Genomic DNA, 17,545 nt, shown 5'->3' on the forward strand with positions numbered 1-17,545 from the left:
TGGTAAAGGATGGTATTGCAGAAGGATGGAGTCTACATAACATCATACCAATGTGGAAAAGCTTACGTTGGTCAAACCACTCGCACAATACATTAAAGTTGCGTAGAATATGATCTCCATACGCTCCTTTCGCAGCCCAGTAAATCATATAAAGCTGAGCTTTTATGGATTTTTCTGCCACAAAAATCTAGGCCACGACGAGATCCTTCTCGGATTCATTTATTAAGGAATATGTAGAAATACTTTAGCAGCTCGTGGTCTTGTGGCTATCGTAGCTGACTCGATCATAGGGCCCCGGGCTCAAATTCCGGCAGGGTCGGGGTGTCTGTGTTATCGTTATCATCATCATCATCAGCGCGCAAGTCCCGAAGTGGCGTCCAATAAAAAGACTTGAACCGGGCGGGCAAACCCCCCGGAAGGGGCTTCACGGCCAAATATTCCATCCGCACTTTTTTTAAAAATGCATCTGGCTAATATCGTACTAATCTTGAAGGCTGTCTTCAACTTGGTAAGGCATGGGACCGAATGATTCCTTTGATATCACCATAAAACCTAAATTTTACACCAGCGAAAGTTAATTATAGTTAAGACGTTGGTTTTAATGCTCCAAGTGTTCTACATAGGCTCCCACACCTGATTACAATGCTCAGAACGTTCGTACAATCGCGCGAAACTGTCAGGAACGTTCTTCTTTGGGATGCTGTTCAGCTCGTGCGTCACATTGGCTTGAATGTAGGTTATGTCGTCAAAGCGTGGATTTCTGCACTTCGTCGTTCTGTGGTAGGTTCGAACTTATAACACCAAGTCTCGTCACCCGTGATGCTTTTTTCCAGAAAGGGATTTTTCGCGTTTTGCATTTCAGTCAGGCCGGCCGGGTGTGGTCGAGCAGTTCTAGGTGCTTTAGTCTGGAACCGCGCGACTGCTACGGTCGCAGGTTCGAATCCTGCCTCGGGCATGGATGTGTGTGATGTCCTTAGGTTAGTTAGGTTTAAGTAGTTCTGAGTTCTAGGGGACTGATGACCTCAGACGTTAAGTCCCATAGTGCTCAAAGCCATTTGAACCATTTGCATTTCAGTAAAGTCGCATCAGACGTCCACGTGTCGTAGTTTTCGATCGGCAGTCGAGGTGTATGGGCCGACTTTGCACACACTTTTCTCTTCTTGAAAACGTTATGGAGAACGTTTCGAACACTTGATTTAGAGGTGTTGCTACATTGAGCTTTGTGACGCAACAACGTTGAAACACTATGGCCGCACGCCCACTACTTAAAACTGCCTGCTCACAACGGACTGGTCGAATGCACATCGTTTGTTTATAGTTGTTCGTTGAAGCTGTCCCCATGGTTACTGTGCTGACGTCGTTTATACACTGGCGATAATATTAGTCTCGGAATGTGTTGGGCGGACAGTGTATGAACCTGCGAGCCACAGAAGGAACAGACTCTACAGAGAGCGATCATACGCATGCTCTACAGCGCCAGATTTGTATAAACTCATCGACCTGCTCCAACAGTCTCCAGTATTAAATTCACCTGAAGATTTCTGTCTGGTTGTCAGCCGAAATATCTCTTGAAGCTATGGACATCATCCTGCTGCAGTTCAAAAACTTCACGGAAAAATACACGTTAATTAAAATTGCCTTTTCCGATTACTTGCAGTGGTACACCCTTCACGTTAGCCGGCAGGGTAGCTCAGCGCGTTCGGTCAGAGGGTTAGCTGCCCTCAGTAATAAAAAAAACTGAGTTAATGGATCAACGACGAACTGAAACGGGTGTCTTGCGACGTCCGCCCCGAGCAGATACAACGAACGAAAACGAACAAAATGAGATTTAAAGAAAAATGGTCAGCGCGACAGAATGTCAATCCTAAGGGTCCGGGTTCGATTCCCGGTTGGGTCGGAGATTTTCTCCGCTCAGGGACTGGGTGCTGTGTTGTCCTATTCATCATCATTTCATCCCCATCGACGCGCAAGTCGCCGAAGTGGCGTCAAATCGGAAGACTTGCACCCGGCGAAAGGTCTACCCGACTGGAGGCCCTAGTCACACGACATTTACATTTTTACCCTTCACGTTGAACATAAATTAATATAATTCTGCTAGTTTTCTGCCTACGCCCACGTGCCCCAGTATATCTGAGGGAATCGTCACACGTGTGCCATGAACTCAAGGGATGGGGACCGTCGTAATTTGCTAGCGTATTCAGAGCCAATTTAGACTCGCGGGCAATTGCATTAGACACACCTACCCAGTAGCGTGCAACAACGTGGCCTTTCGCCGTGAAGACGACGCTCCACTGGACACCTAAAGCATCGGTTAGCCATCCCTATACACGACCGCACAACAGCCGTTCCAAACTCACAAAATTGAAAACTCCTCTTTGATTAAATTGTGTGCCGGACCAAGATATGAACCCGTAACCTTGCCTTTCGCGGGCAGTGCTCTTACGTTGTGAACTACCCAAGTACAACTGACGACCTGCGCTCACAGCTTCACTTCTGCCCCAACTTTCCAAGCAGCGCACGATGAAAGATTCATATTGGCACAATCATTTTTGCCCGTGACTATTTGGACAAAATTCTGCAGCGGTGAGGTGGTAGATATGCCTACAGCAAGACAAAGCACATCTACACTGCGCAATCCACCTTGTGGTGTGTGGCGAAAGGTGGTACTATCATCTTAACACCCCGACCCATATCTCTGTTCCATTCGATAATGGCGCGTGGGAAGAATGATTGTCGATAAACATCCGTACGAGCTATAATTTCTGAATTTCTGGTTTTCTTACTGTGGTCATTTCGCGAGACAAATTCATATGGTGCCGACTCTTCCTTAAACGTATGAAGAAGACCTTCCAGAGATGCACAACATCTCTTTTGTACCGTCTCCCACTGGAGTTTGTTTATCATCTCAGTCACGCTCTCGCGCCGTCTAAACGATCCCGTGACGAAATGCGCTGCTATTCGTTGGATCTTCTCAATGTCTTCTATTATATCAGTTTGGTAAGGATCCGAAAATGACGGGAAGAACTTAAGAATCGGTCGAAGAAGTGTCTTACAAGCCTATTCACTCATGAATGAATTACAGTTCCTTAAGATTCCTTCTGGGGATCCCAAAGTGGCGTCTGCTTTTCGTACTACTTGTTTCATGTAGTCATTCCACTTTAGGTCGCTCCTGGTAGCTTCATCTAAGTATTTAACGATAGATGTTTCAAAACTGGTTCAAATGACTCTGAGCACTATGGGACTTAACATCTGAGGTCATCAGTCCCCTAGAACTTCGAACTAATTAAACCTAACTAACCTAAGAACATCACACACCTCCATGCCCGAGGCAGGATTCGAATCTGCGAACCTGCTTCCGGACTGAAGCGCCTAGAACCGCTTCGCCACAGCGGCCGGCGGCACGGTTTCCAGTGCCTAGCCGCCAATAGTGTAATCGAACAGAAGTGGATTTCTTCGCATATTCACGCGTAATATGTGACATTCATTTAGGTTCAAAGTCAAATGCGATGCCTTGCAGGAATCATTGATCCTCTGCGGGGCTTCCTGTATTGCACTACAGTCTTCCTATAGATAACTGTATCCTCTGCCAATAGCCGTATGGAGCTTCCGACGGTATCCACTAGTTCATCTATACACGCTGATCAGCCAGAACGTTATGACCACTTACCTAATAGCCGGCATGTCCAACTCTGCCATAGTTTAACAGCGGCGACGCGTCATGGCAGGAAAGCATGAGTCCTTGGTAGGACGCTGGAGGGAGTTGGCATACACATACAAGTCACCCAATTTCCTTAAATTCCTGAGGGGCGTGCGATGAGCTCTGACGCCACGTTCAATCACATCCCAGATGTGTTCGATCGGGTTCAAATCTGGCGAGCTGGGCCGGCAGGGGTGGCCGAGCGGTTCTAGCCACTACAGTCTGGAACCGCGCGACCGCTACGGTCGCATATTCGAATCCTGCCTCGGGCATGGATGTGTGTGATGTCCTTAGGTTAGTTAGGTTTAAGTAGTTCCAAGTTCTAGGGGACTGATGACCTTACAAGTTAAGTCCCATAGCGCTCAGAGCCATTTGAACCATTTTTGGCGAGCTGGGAGTCAGCACATCAATTGGAAATCGCCACTGTGTTCCTCGAGCCACTCCATGATATTCCTGGCCTTGTGATACGCAGCATTATCTTGTTGAAACATGGCACTGTCATAGGGAAACATGATCGTCATAAAGGAGTGTACGTGGTCTGCAACCAGTGTACGATACTCCTTGGCGGTCATGGAGCCTTGCACGAGCTCCACTGGACCCATGGACGCCCACGTGAATGTTGCCCAGAGCAGAATGAAGCCCCGCCAGCTTGTCCCCACCCGGCAGCACAGCTGTCAAGGAGCTGATCCCCTGAAAAACAACAGATTCGCGCCCTCCCATCGGCATAATGGAAAAAGTATAGGGTTGGTTGGTTGGTTTTGGGGAAGGAGACCAGACAGCGAGGTCATCGGTCTCATCGGATTAGGGAAGGACGGGGAAGGAAGTCGGCCGTTCCCTTTGAAAGGAACCATCCCGGCATTTGCCTGGAGCGATTTAGGGAAATCACGGAAAACCTAAATCAGGATGGCCGGACGCGGGATTGAACCGTCGTCCTCCCGAATGCGAGTCCAGTGTCTAACCACTGCGCCACCTCGCTCGGTAAAGTATAGGGATTCATCACACCATGCAACGCCTCGCCACTCTGCCACTGTGCCGATGGTCATATGTCCATTTCAGGCATAGTTGCCGATGTCGTGGTGTTAACATTGACATATGGATGGGTCGTCGGTGCGGAGGACCATCGTTAGGAGTGATCGCTGCACTGAGTGTTCAGACACGCTTGCACTTTGCGCAGCATTAAACTCTGATGTTAGTTCCGCCTTAGTTGGCCACCTGTTCTGTTTTACCAGCCTGCCCAGCCTACGACATGCGACATCTGTAATGAGGGGAGGCCGTCCAACCCCACGACATCTGGACGTGGTTTCACCTTGGTTCCGCCACGTGTTGAAGACACTCACCACAGCACTCTTCTGACACCCGACAAGTCGTTCAGTTTCCGAAATGCTCGTGCCGAGCCTCTGGGCCATCACAATCTGCCCTCGTTCAAACTCTGATACATCGCGCGCCTTCACCATTCCACTCAAGGGCAGCACGCTCACTGATACACACCGTACGTGTGTCTGACTAGCTCTCATTCGTCGCCAGGTGACGCTGCTATCGTCTGGACGTGTTTATATCGATAGTAGGTCAGCGTTCACAATTTTCTGGCTGATCAGTGTGTATTGTAAACAGTAATGACACTACAACACTCGCTTGGGGTACGACTGAAATTACACTACTAGCCATTAAAGTTGCTACACCACGAAGATGACGTACTACAGACGCGAAATTTAACCGACAGGAACAAGATACTGTGGTATGCGAATGATTAGCTTTTAAGAGCATTCACACAAGGTTGGCGCCATTGGTGACACCTACAACGTGCTGACATGAGGAAAATTTCCAACCGATTTCTCATACACAAACAGCAGTTGACCGGCGTTGTATGGTGAAACGTTGTCGTGACGCCTCGTGTAAGGAGGAGAAATGCGTACCATCACGTTGACGACTTTGATAAAGGTCGGATTGTAGCCTATCGCGATTGCTGTTTATCGTATCGCGACATTACTGCTCGCGTTGGGCGAGATCCAATGACTGTTACCAGAATGTGGAATCGGTGGGTTCAGGAGGATAATACGGAACGCCGTGCTGGATCCCAACGGCCTCGTATCACTAGCAGTCGAGATAACAGGTATCTTATCCGCATGGCTGTAACGGATCGTGCAGCCACGTCTCAATCCCTGAATCAACAGGTGGGGACGTTTGCAAGACAACAACCATCTGCACGAACAGTTAGACGACGTTTGCAGCAGCATGAACTATCAGCTCGGAGACCATGGCTATGGTTACCCTTGATGCTGCATCACAGACAGGAGCGCCTGCGATGGTGTACTCAACGACGAACCTTGATGCACGAATGGCAAAACGTCATTTTTTCGGATGAATCCAAGTTCTGGTTACAGCATCATGATGGTCACATCCGTGTTTGGCGACATCGCGGTGAACGCACGTTGGAAGCGTGTATTCGTCATCGCCATACTGGCATATCACCCGGCGTGAGGGTATGGGGTGCCATTGGTTAAACGTCCACCTCTTGTTCGCATTGGCTGAACTTTGAACAGTGGACGTTACATTTCAGATGTGTTACGACCCGTGGCTCTGCCCTTCATTCGATACATGCGAAAGAAACCCTACATTTCAGCAGGATAATGAACGACCGCATGTTGCAGGTCCTGTACGGGCCTTTCTGGATACAGAAAATGTTCGACTGCTGCCCTGGCGAGCACATTCTCCAGATCTCTCAATTGAAAACGTCTGGTCAATGGTGGCCGAGCAACTGGCTAGTCAAAATACGCCAGTCACTACTCTTGATGAACTGTGGTATCGTGTTGAGGCTGCATGGGCAGCTGTACCTGTACACGCCATCCAAGCTCTGTTTGACTGAATGCCTAGGCGTATCAAGGCCGTTATTACGGCCAGAGGTGATTATTCTGGGTACTGATTTCTCAGGATCTATGCATCCAAATTGCGTGAAAATGTAATCACATGTCAGTTCTAGTATAACATATTTGATCAATGGATACCCGTTTATCATCTGCATTCTTTCTTGGTGTAGCAATTTTAATGGCCATTAGTATACTTTTACACCTGTCGTTTTCATCCCATTAAGAATAACATATTAAGTTCTGTCTCTCAGAAAGTCCTGCATGCGGTCACAACTTTGACCTGATACTCGGTAGGCTCGTATTTTTTTTCACTAAACAGCAGTGCGGGACGGTGTCAAATTCCTTCCTGAAGTGAAGGAACACTGCATCAGCCTGAGCGCCGTTTTTTGCAGCGTCCTGGACGTCATGGACGAACAGGGCGAGCTGAGTTTCGCAAGATCTGTTTTTATGAAATCCATGTTCGTTATTAGAGACGAGATTTTAGTTCTTCAGCAACGTCATAATGCCTGAGCGTAGAACATGCCCACTATTCCACAACGGATTGACGTCAGCGCTATAGGCCTATAATTATGTACCTCACTTTGACGTCCCTTCTTGAAAATTGAAATTTTTCGTAGTCGCTTGGCACCATTCGTTGCCTAGAAGAGGAGCAAGGGTTTTTTTTTTCATCATCTCTGTAGAATCTCACAGGTATCTCATCCAGTCCAGATGCCTTTCCACAATTTTAGTTGATTTTCCATTCCGCGATCACTTATCTCAGTGTCTGCCATTTCGGCGTTTATGCGATAGTTGAAAGGAGGACCCATATTACAATCTTCCCCCGTGAAACAATGTCGTAATGCTGAATTCAGTGTTTCAGCCTTGTCTGTCATTTTCCATTTAGCTGCCAGCATGACCACTGAGCAACAGAGTAGTGTGTTTCGATCCGCTTACTAATTTCACATACGGCCAAAACTTCTGAAGATTTTTAGTCAGATCGACTGCCAAAATTTTACTTTCTAATTCATAGAACGCTTCTTTCATTACTATCATTACTTTCATGTTGGCTTCGTTCAACTTTGTTTTGTCAGTCGGATTTTGACTTCAATTAAATCTGTGAAGAAGCTGTCTTTCTGTTTTTGTAACAGCTTCCTAACAGGGCTCTTAACCCATGGTGGGTCTTTCCTATCCGACTCAAACTTGCCAAGTACATAATAATCCGAGGTGTATTGAATAATATTTCTAAACTCCATCCATTTTTCCTGCACATTTTTGCCCTCGGAGTTGAATATACCAGATACTTTGCGACTTATTCCTTATCACTATTGCTAAGCAAAAATATTAGTCTATCTTTCTTAAAATTCCGAGTAAAACCTGTAGTCAAAGATGCTATAACAACCTTATGATCACTAACGCCGTCATCTATATTACTGATTTGAAAAGCTCGGGTCTCTTAGTTACTAGGAGGGCTAAGACATCCTCACGACCCTGTTCTCTACCTACCCTCCCGAAGTAATATTCAGATAAGACATTGAAAACACCGTCTCGCGAATCCGCACCTGACACTAGTTTTAATCGCATGACTCTCCCATTCTACAGCGTGATTCCATGATGATGTTAAAATCTTTCAGCGGTGATGGAGAAGAAATAAATATAGCAATTTTAGGTAAGGGACCTTGGTCCGGAAACGACCGAGTCGAGAGTTATAAGAGAAAATCGTTCTGATATTCCTGTCAGTGGACCTCTTTACTGCAAGCTCTTTGCTTTCCATATTTTAAAATGAGGTAGTATGGGCCAAAACAAAATAAAAATTTCCAGTAAACATTGGCTCTAAAGCGCATACCTTAAGAACTATGAGCACTTTGAAATTGTGAAACACCCCTTTTCTAATGAAAAAGTGCTCGTAGATCTTACGGTAAGCTTTTTAGAGTCCATGTTTGCTACGAAAATTTTACTGGTTTTTGTCCTTACTACTTCCTTCCAAAATATGGAAAGCAAAGGCCTTGCAGCAGAAGAGGTCCACTGTCAGAGGCATCAGAACGATTTTCGCTTATAGCTTTCGACTCTACCATTTTCGGATCAGAGTCCCTTACCTCAAATTGATACATTTCCCGTCTCCATCATCGTTGAAAGTTTGTAACGTCATGTAGGAAACACCCTGTAACTACTAGCGTGAACAATACATAGATTTGCTTTTGCTTTTAGTGTGGTTTATCTTTTTACATATGGAAAAGTACTTCCTGGATGACTGTCGTACAGTGTCTGCAACGAAAAGTAAAATAAGCGTTTGTTTATGCCGTGACAAACTAAATATTTGAAATCTTTTCCACTTAGTAAACTTCAAAGCATGTAGGTACTGAAAATTGATGGTTAATAATTATTGATACCATTGAACATTAGTGGCATGTCAGAGCAATTTACTTATCCTCTTCTAACACTATTTTCTGCTCATCTATCACATTTGAAAAATAGTAACTTTAATTTTTACTTTGTTCTTGTTTCTCTGCTCTGAGAATCCGTTTTGTACTTGAAACCTTTGATGAATCTTAACTCTTGTATCGAGTACGACTGTCTTCAACTTAAAAGTGAAGTGGATTCTTTTCAATAACTTTGCCTGTAAAGTTAGAGAGCATTTGCCCTCCTTGTCATAACAGAGATCTGAATGCTCATGAAAAGATCCCCGACTGGCTTCTTCTCAAAGCGACCGTAGCCTCTGTACGGAAGTGAGCTGAATTTCTCCTCCGGGTTCGCAGTTCTGCTTTCTCTCGAACGCGGAGACAGCGATGCACTCGAACAGGTTTATTCAGCACAGCCTTAAACGAAAGTTAATGTCAAGTAAGAAGGTGCAAGTTTCCATATTAGTTGTTCAGTTCTAATAAACATTTATCGCAATCTTTCGCCCTGCGGTTAGTCATTCTACAATAATTAGCTCTGAAAGCGCAAATGTTTGAGATATATGTGCCCAAGAATAATAACAGACTAGATTATAGTGTGGACAGTTTATCGTTGGCTCGTAGCAGGACTTAATTCAGCCTTCGTTCAGTTTCCTGTAAACAGAATGACTGAGTGTGGGGAGGGGGGGAAGGGGAGGGAGGCAGGCAGTGTATTTTTTCCCGTAGGAGCCCGAACCACTGTCATGAAACAATGTTTGTCTGTACCATATGCTGTTTATCTGGTTTCACATGCAAAATACTTTGTCAAGTTTAAGACTCTGAGGAGCTACTTGTTTGAGGAGTAGCGACTCCGGTCTCGTAAACCGACATACGGTCGGGAGAGCGGTGTGCTGACCACATGCCCCTCCATATCCGCATCTGGGGGACTGATGACCTTCGCTGTTTAGTCCCGCTTAAACATCCCAACAACCTCCACCACCATATCCGCATCCAGTGACGCCTGTGGGACGAGGATTACACGGCGGCCTGTCGGTAGCGTTGGGCCTTCATGGCCTGTTCGGGCGGAGTTAAGATTTAGTTCTTTAAGTTTGTCTCTATTAGGCAGACACAAAAAGCAAGTAGACCTATCAGCTGTCTGCGCTCCCGCGCCAATTGGTGTGTTATAAAATAACGCAAATAATTCAACAAAAATATTATTATAGTCGTCTGTCAGTAAATATTGTCTCGTTTTGTTGTTTACTGCCATGACAACGATACTGTTGCTATTGAGCGTTATGGAGCAATGTGGGAGCTCCATCGTGATAAATCGTATGCCGGGTCGTAGAGTAGAACCACGTCATTGCTTTCCCCTGGCAGTTCAGACTGGTACAGCCTGCCTGCAAAGCTAGAAACACGACTGTTGGGTGCTAACCTGCAGATAGACTCGTCTGAATTTTTGTCTGTTTCATACGAGAGATATTCGGAAAGTAAGTTCCGATCGGTCAAGAAATGAAAACCACTGTGAAAATCTAATAAAGCTTCGCACATATGTGTTTGACAGTGTCTCTAGTATCCCTGTCGGTTCCATCGCTTCGCTCTTTTCAGTTGTGAGCGCATGGTGAGCACATAAAGATGCGCAGAAAATAGTGTCGGCCGCCAAGTATGAGCTCTTGGTGACAGATTTCGCCTGATGTTACACAGCCCACATTACAGATCTGTCATACGGTTCCTACCTCGTGACAATTCTCGGTCGCAATCTGCAGGGGCAATGAAATTGCTCCTGCAGCGTCTTCGATGGGAATTGTTTGATCACCCGCACTACAGCCCCTCTTTGTTTCATCTCTGCTCACATTGACTACGGGCTATGAAGACAACATTTTCGGACAGACAAAGAGCTATAGATGAGCGTAGAGAACTGACGGGAAGCACAGGCGGCTGCCTTCTATGACGAGGTTATTGGAAAGTTGGTATAACGGTGCGACAGATGACCTAGCTGGAACAGCGACCACGTAGAGAAGTAGCTGGAAGGTGGAGCCAACTGTCGCAAATAAAACTTTTCTGATTTTCAATATAGTTTCCATTTCCCGACTGATCGATACTTACTTTCTGGACAAGCCTTGTATTTAACGTAAAAAATAACAGCGTTAATTCATTTCGCTTTAACGCGACCTGTAGTTTTCAGAAACGAAACAGCAGTGTTGTCTACCCCTGTCGTTCAAGCTACAGCTAGAAATTGCCCTCCGATATAGCAACCTAAGAGGCTTCTATAAACAAAAGTATACTGAAACACTACGCTAAAGGAAAATGTAAACCAGTGACATCACATCAGGTAAAGTGTGTTGGATAGACCGTCAGCGACAGAGCACCTTGTGTTCCTGCTGCTAAGAAGGCGAGTACACCGTTCGTTTGTTGTATATTTTTACGAGCTCCAAACGGGAGCGACTGCAGTAATGGATAGGGACTGTGATTGCTGTGTACAAATGCGAGCTAAGTTGGCGGCCCTTCGCTCACAGCTCCAGGCTGCATTAGCTTCCGTCACACAGCTTGAGGCTGCTGCCAAGGGGCGTCACTGTGTGGGGTCTGACGCGGGGATGCGAGACAGGACGAGCACATCCCACATGTCCCCCGTTCGGTCCATTACTGTGGCCGCCCCGGGTACTGCCTGCACTGAGGTTAACCCCTCACCTGTGATCGAGTGGGAGATCATTTCAAAGTCTGGTAGGCAGCGAAAAACTTTCCGAGGGGCCGATCGTAGCCCCCCCCCCCCATTTCGTTTGACGAACAGATTTCGGGCGTTATCTGTGGTTGACGATGTCTCTGAGCCGGATGCAGTCGTCCACCCTGTTCCAGAGGAAGCTTCTCGGCCCGCAAGGTCTGGGCGTTCACAGAGGGTGGGTTTGCTGGTAGTTGGGAACTCCAACGTTAGGCGCGTAATGGGGCCCCTGAGGAATCTGGCTGCCAAGGAGGGGAAGGAAGCGAGAGTGCACTCCGTGTGCATACTGGGGGGAGTCATTTTGGATGTGGAAAGGCTGCTTCTGGATGCCATAAAGAGTTCAGGGTGCAGCCAACTGCAGGTGGTGGCTCATGTCGGTACCAATGACGTATGTCGCTTTGGATCAGAGGAGATTGGTTGGTTGGTTGGTTGGTTGGTTTGGGGAAGGAGACCAGACAGCGAGGTCATCGGTCTCATCGGATTAGGGAAGGATGGGGAAGGAAGTCGGCCGTGCCCTTTGAAAGGAACCATCCCGGCATTCGCCTGGAGCGATTTAGGGAAATCACGGAAAACCTAAATCAGGATGGCCGGACGCGGGATTGAACCGTCGTCCTCCCGAATGCGAGTCCAGTGTCTAACCACTGCGCCACCTCGCTCGGTTCAGAGGAGATTGTCTCTGGTTTTGGACGGCTAGCGGAAATGGCAAGACTTCCAGTCTTGCTTGCGAAATGAAGGCGGAGCTCACCATTTGCAGCATCGTCGATAGAACCGACTGTGGTCCTTTGTTGCAGAGCCGAGTGGAGGGTCTGAATCAGAGGCTCAGGCAGTTCTGTGACCGTGTAGGCTGCAGATTCTTTGACTTGAGCCATCGGGTAGTGAGTTTCCGGGTCCCGCTTAATAGATCAGTAGTCCACTACACACAGGAAGCGGCTACACGTGTAGCGGGAGCTGCGTGGAAGGGACAGGGCGGTTTTTTTAGGTTAGAGGGCCTCAGGGAACCATAGAAAGTGCGTCCGTCTAAAAGGGGGCAGGTAAAACACAGTAAGTTAGTTGTAGAAACGATCGGTATTGTAGTTGTAAATTGTCGTAGCTGTGTTGGGAAAGAACCAGAGCTCCAATCCCTAATAGAAAGCACTGAAGCTCAAATAGTTATAGATACAGAAAGCTGGCTAAAGCCGGAAATAACCTCAACAGAAATTTTGTCTAACAGTGTTCAGAAAGGACAGATTAAATACAATTGGTGGTAGAGTATTTATTGCTGTCAGAAATAGTTTGCCTTGTAGTGAAATTGAAGTAGATAGTTCCTGCGAAATAGTATGGGTAGAGGTTATACTTGACAGTCGGACTAAACTATTAATTGGGTCGTTTTACCGACCTCCCCCCCCCCCTTCCCCACTCAGAAGATATAGTTGCTGAATAGTTCAAAGAAAACTTGAGTCTCATTTCAAATAGGTACCCCACTCATACAATTATAGTCGGTAGTGACTTTAATCTACCATAGATATACTAGAAAAATTATACGTTTAAAGCCGGCGTCAGGCATAAAATGTCATCCGAAATTGTACTCAGTGCTTTCACAGAAAATTATTTTGAACAGTTAGTTCATGAGCCCACTCGAAACGTATATGGTGGCGAAAGCATACTTGACTTCTTAGCAACAAATAATCCTGGACAAACAGTGAGTATCGTGACGAATAAAGGGATTAGCGACCACAAGGGTGTAGCTGCTAGGCTGAATGTCGTAACACCTACAGCCATCAAGAAAAAACGCAAAGTATATCTATTAAAAAAAACTGTTAAAATGCTCTTAACGCCTTTTTAAGAGACAGTCTGCACTACTCCTGATCTGATCATGTAAGCGTAGAAAAGTTGTGGAATGATTTCAAAGAGATGGTATCGACAGCAATTGAGAGATATGTACCACATAAATTAATAAGTGACGGTACTGATCCCCCATGGTACACAAATTTAAAACAACGCAAATTCCCCAAGACTGGCAACGTTTTACAGAAGTTCGAAATATAGTGCGTACTTAAATGCGAGATGCTTTCAATGATTTCCACAACGAAACTCTGTCTCGAAATCAGACAGAAAACCCGAAGAGATTCTGGTCATACATAAAGCACACCAGTGGCAAGACGCAATCAATACCTTCACTGCACGATAGCAACGGTGATGTCACTGATGACAGTGTCACTACAGCAGAGTTATTAGACACGGGTTTCCGAAACTCCTTCACCAAAGAAGACGAAGTAAATATTCCTGAATTCCAGTCAAGAACAATTGCCAAGATGAGAAACATAGAAATAGATATCCTCGGTGTCGCAAAGCAGCTTAAATCACTTAATAAAAGTAAGGCTTCCGGTCCAGATTGTATACCAGTCAGGTTCCTCTCGGAGTATGCTGACACAATAGCTCCATATTTAGCAATTACATACAACCGCTCGCTCACAAAAAGATCCGTACCTAAAGATTGGAAAATTGTTCAGGTCACACCAATACCAAAAAAGGGAAGTCGGAGTAATCCGTTGAATTACAGGCCCATATCACTAACGTCAATTTGCAGTAGGGTTTTGGAATACATACTGTATTCGAACATTATGAAGTACCTCGAAGAAAACTATTTATTGACACGTAGTCAACACGATTTCAGAAGATATCGTTCTTGTGAAACACAACTAGCTCTTTATATTCATGAAGTAATAAGTGCTATCGACAGGGGATGTCAAATTGAGTCCATATTTTTACATTTCCAGAAGGCTTTAGACACCGCTCCTCACAAGCGTCTTCTAACCAAACGGCGTGCCTATGGAATATTGCCTCAGTTGTGTTACCAGATTCGTGATTTCCTGTCAGAAAGGTCACAGTTCGTAGTAATAGACGGAAAGTCATCGAGTAAAACAGAAATAATATCCGGCGTTCCCCAAGAAAGTGTTATAGGCCCTCTATTGTTCCTGATCTATATTAACGACATAGGAGACAATCTGAGTAGCCATCTTAGATTGTTTGCAGATGATGCTGTCATTTACCGTCTTGTAAAGTCATCAAATGATCAAAACGACTTGCAAAATGATTTAGATAAGATATCTGTATGGTGCGAAAAGTGGCAATTGACCCTGAATAAAGAAAAGTGTGAATTTATTCGCATGAGTACTAAAAGAAATCCGCTAAATTTCGATTACGCGATAAGTCACAAAAATCTGAAGGCTGAAAATTCAACTAAATACTTAGGGATTACAATTATAAATAGCCTAAATTGGAACGGTCACATAGATAATGTTGTGGGTAGAGCAAACCAAAGACTGCGATTCATTGGCAGAACACTTGGAAGGTGCAACAGGTCTACTAAAGAGAATGCTTACACTACACTTGTCCACCCTATTCTGGAGTACTGCTTTGCAGTGTGGGATCCGCATCAGGTGGGACTTACGGATGACATCGATAAAGTTCAAAGAAGGGCGGCTCGTTTTGTATTATCGAGAAACAGGGGAGATAGTGCCACAGACATGATACGTGAATTGGAATGGTAATCATTAAAACAAAGGCGTTTTTCGTCGAGACGGGATCCTCTCATGAAATTTCAATCACTAGTTTTCACCTCTGATTGCGAAAACATTCTGTTGGCACCCATCCACATAGGGAGAAATGGTCATCACGATAAAGTAAAGAGAAGTCAGGGCTCGCACAGAAAAATTTATGTGCTCGTTTTTCCCGCGCGCCGTTCGAGAGTCGAACGTTAGAGAGACAGATTGAAGGTGGTTCGTTGAACCCTCTGCCAGGCACTTCATTGTGAATAGCAGAGTAACCTCGTAGATGTAGATTTAGTGTCCATCCTCCACCCCTTGGCCAAGTGGTCAGCGCATGTCACTGCTATGCAGCGGGTCCTAGCTCGAGTCACGACCGTGTCGGAGATTTTCTCCGCTCGGGTACTGGGTGTTGTCCTCATTATTGTTTCATCATTATCGGACGCAAGTCGCCCAATGTAACGTCAACTGAAAAGCTTGCAACTCCGCGGCCGAACATCCCCAGGTGGGAGCTACCTGCTATCACTGCATTACAATAACTGTCACCACCTAAAGTGACCAAATCATAAAGATCGGGTAAAGAGTGTTTTTCGTCTCCAAAGCCCTCCACGCATCTGCATCTGTACTCCGCAAGGCCACCTTGCGGTGTGTGGCAGAGGGTACTTTTGAATCTAAATCTCGCTTCTGCCTTTCCTGCGACTAGTTACATGTGGTCGTTCACCTTCAAATCACTCCGTACGCATACTATTATGGAAGTAACTATTTGCAGCGATTGTTCTGAAATCATAAGATAATGGGCATTTCTATCTATGTATACGCAATACGTTTATTTATGTGGAGGGTCATTGGCCACTACCTGCACCAAGCGTCAATCCTCTACAGGTCTTCTTGCATTTCGCTAAATTTTTCTAGCAGTTCATCTTCTCTGTGTACTACAGTACCATCAGCGAAAAGCCTCATGGACCTTCCGATTTTGTCTACTCTGACATTTATACAAAGAAACTGGTATCGGCATGCGTATTCAGATTTAGAGATATCTAAACAGGCAGAATAGGGCGCGCTGCGGTCGGCAACGCCTATATGAGAAAATAAGTGTCTGGCGCAGTTGTTAGATCAGTTACTGCTGTTACAGTGGCAGGTTATCAACATTTAACTGAGTTTGAACGTGCTGTGTGTTATAGTTGGCACACGAGCGAAGGGACACAGCATTTCCGAGGTAGCGATGAAGTGGGGATTTTCCAGTACGACCATTTCACGAGTGTACCGCAAACATCAGGAATCCGGTAAACTATCAAATCTCCGACATCGCTGCGGCCGGAAAAAGACCCTGCATGAACGGAACCAATGACGATTGAAGAGAATCGTTGAACGTGACAGAAGTGCAACCCTTCCGCAAATTGCTGCAGATTTCAGTGCTGGTCCATCAACAAGTGCCAGCGTGTGAACCATTCAACGGAACATCATCGATATGGGCTTTCGGAGTCGAAGGCCCACTCGTGAACCCTTGATAACTTCATGAAACAAGGCTTTATGCCTCGCCTGGGCCCGCCAACACCCACTGTTGGTGATTGGAAACATGTTACCTGGTCTGACGAGTCTCGTTTCAAATTTTATCGACTGGATGGGCGTGTACGGGTATAGAGACAACTTCATGAATCCATGGACCCTGCATGTCAGCAGAGACGACCCTGCATGTCAGCAGGGGACTGTTCAAGCTGGTGGAGGCTCTGTAATGGTGTGAGGCGTGTGCAATTGGAGTGATATGGGATCCTTGGTACGTCTAGATACGACTCTGACAGGTGACACGTACGTACGAACCCTGTCACCTGCATCCATTCATGTCCCTTGTGCATTCCGACGGACTTGGGCAATTCCAGCAGGACAATGCGACACCCCATACCTTCTGAATTGCTGCAGAGGAGCTCCAGGAACACTCTTCTGAGTGTAAACACTTCCGCTGGCCACCAGGCTCCCCAGACATGAACATTATTGAGCATATCTGGGATGCCTTGCAACGCGCCCCCTCGTACTCTTACGGATTTATAAACAGCCCTGCAAGATTCATGGTGTCAGTTCCCTCCAGCACTACTTCAGACATTAGTCGAATCCATGCTACGTCGTGTTGCGGCCCTTCTGCGTGCTCGCGGGGGCCCTACACAATATTAGGCAGTTTCTTTGGCTCTTCAGGGTATATCCTGTGAAAAGTAATGGACCAATAACACATCCTTGGGGTACACACGAAGCTACTTTTACGTTTGAAGCCTTATCTCCGTTGAGAATGGCATGCTGTGTTCTGTTTGCAAGGAACTCTCCATTCCAATCGCACAAATGGTCTGAAATTCGTACGCTTGGATTTTGTTCATTAGGCGGCCGTGCGAATCTGTCTCGCATGCCTT

General features: G+C 46.0%; 1 protein-coding gene across 1 annotated transcript in view; it reads left to right on the top strand.

The window, feature by feature from the left end:
- Window positions 1–17,545, top strand: part of LOC126248886 (uncharacterized) — a 327,353-nt gene that overhangs the window by 219,313 nt on the left and 90,495 nt on the right. The gene's annotated exons all lie outside the window — the stretch shown is intronic.

Source organism: Schistocerca nitens, chromosome 3, assembly GCF_023898315.1.
Source record: "Schistocerca nitens isolate TAMUIC-IGC-003100 chromosome 3, iqSchNite1.1, whole genome shotgun sequence".
Classification (NCBI taxonomy): domain Eukaryota; kingdom Metazoa; phylum Arthropoda; class Insecta; order Orthoptera; family Acrididae; genus Schistocerca; species Schistocerca nitens.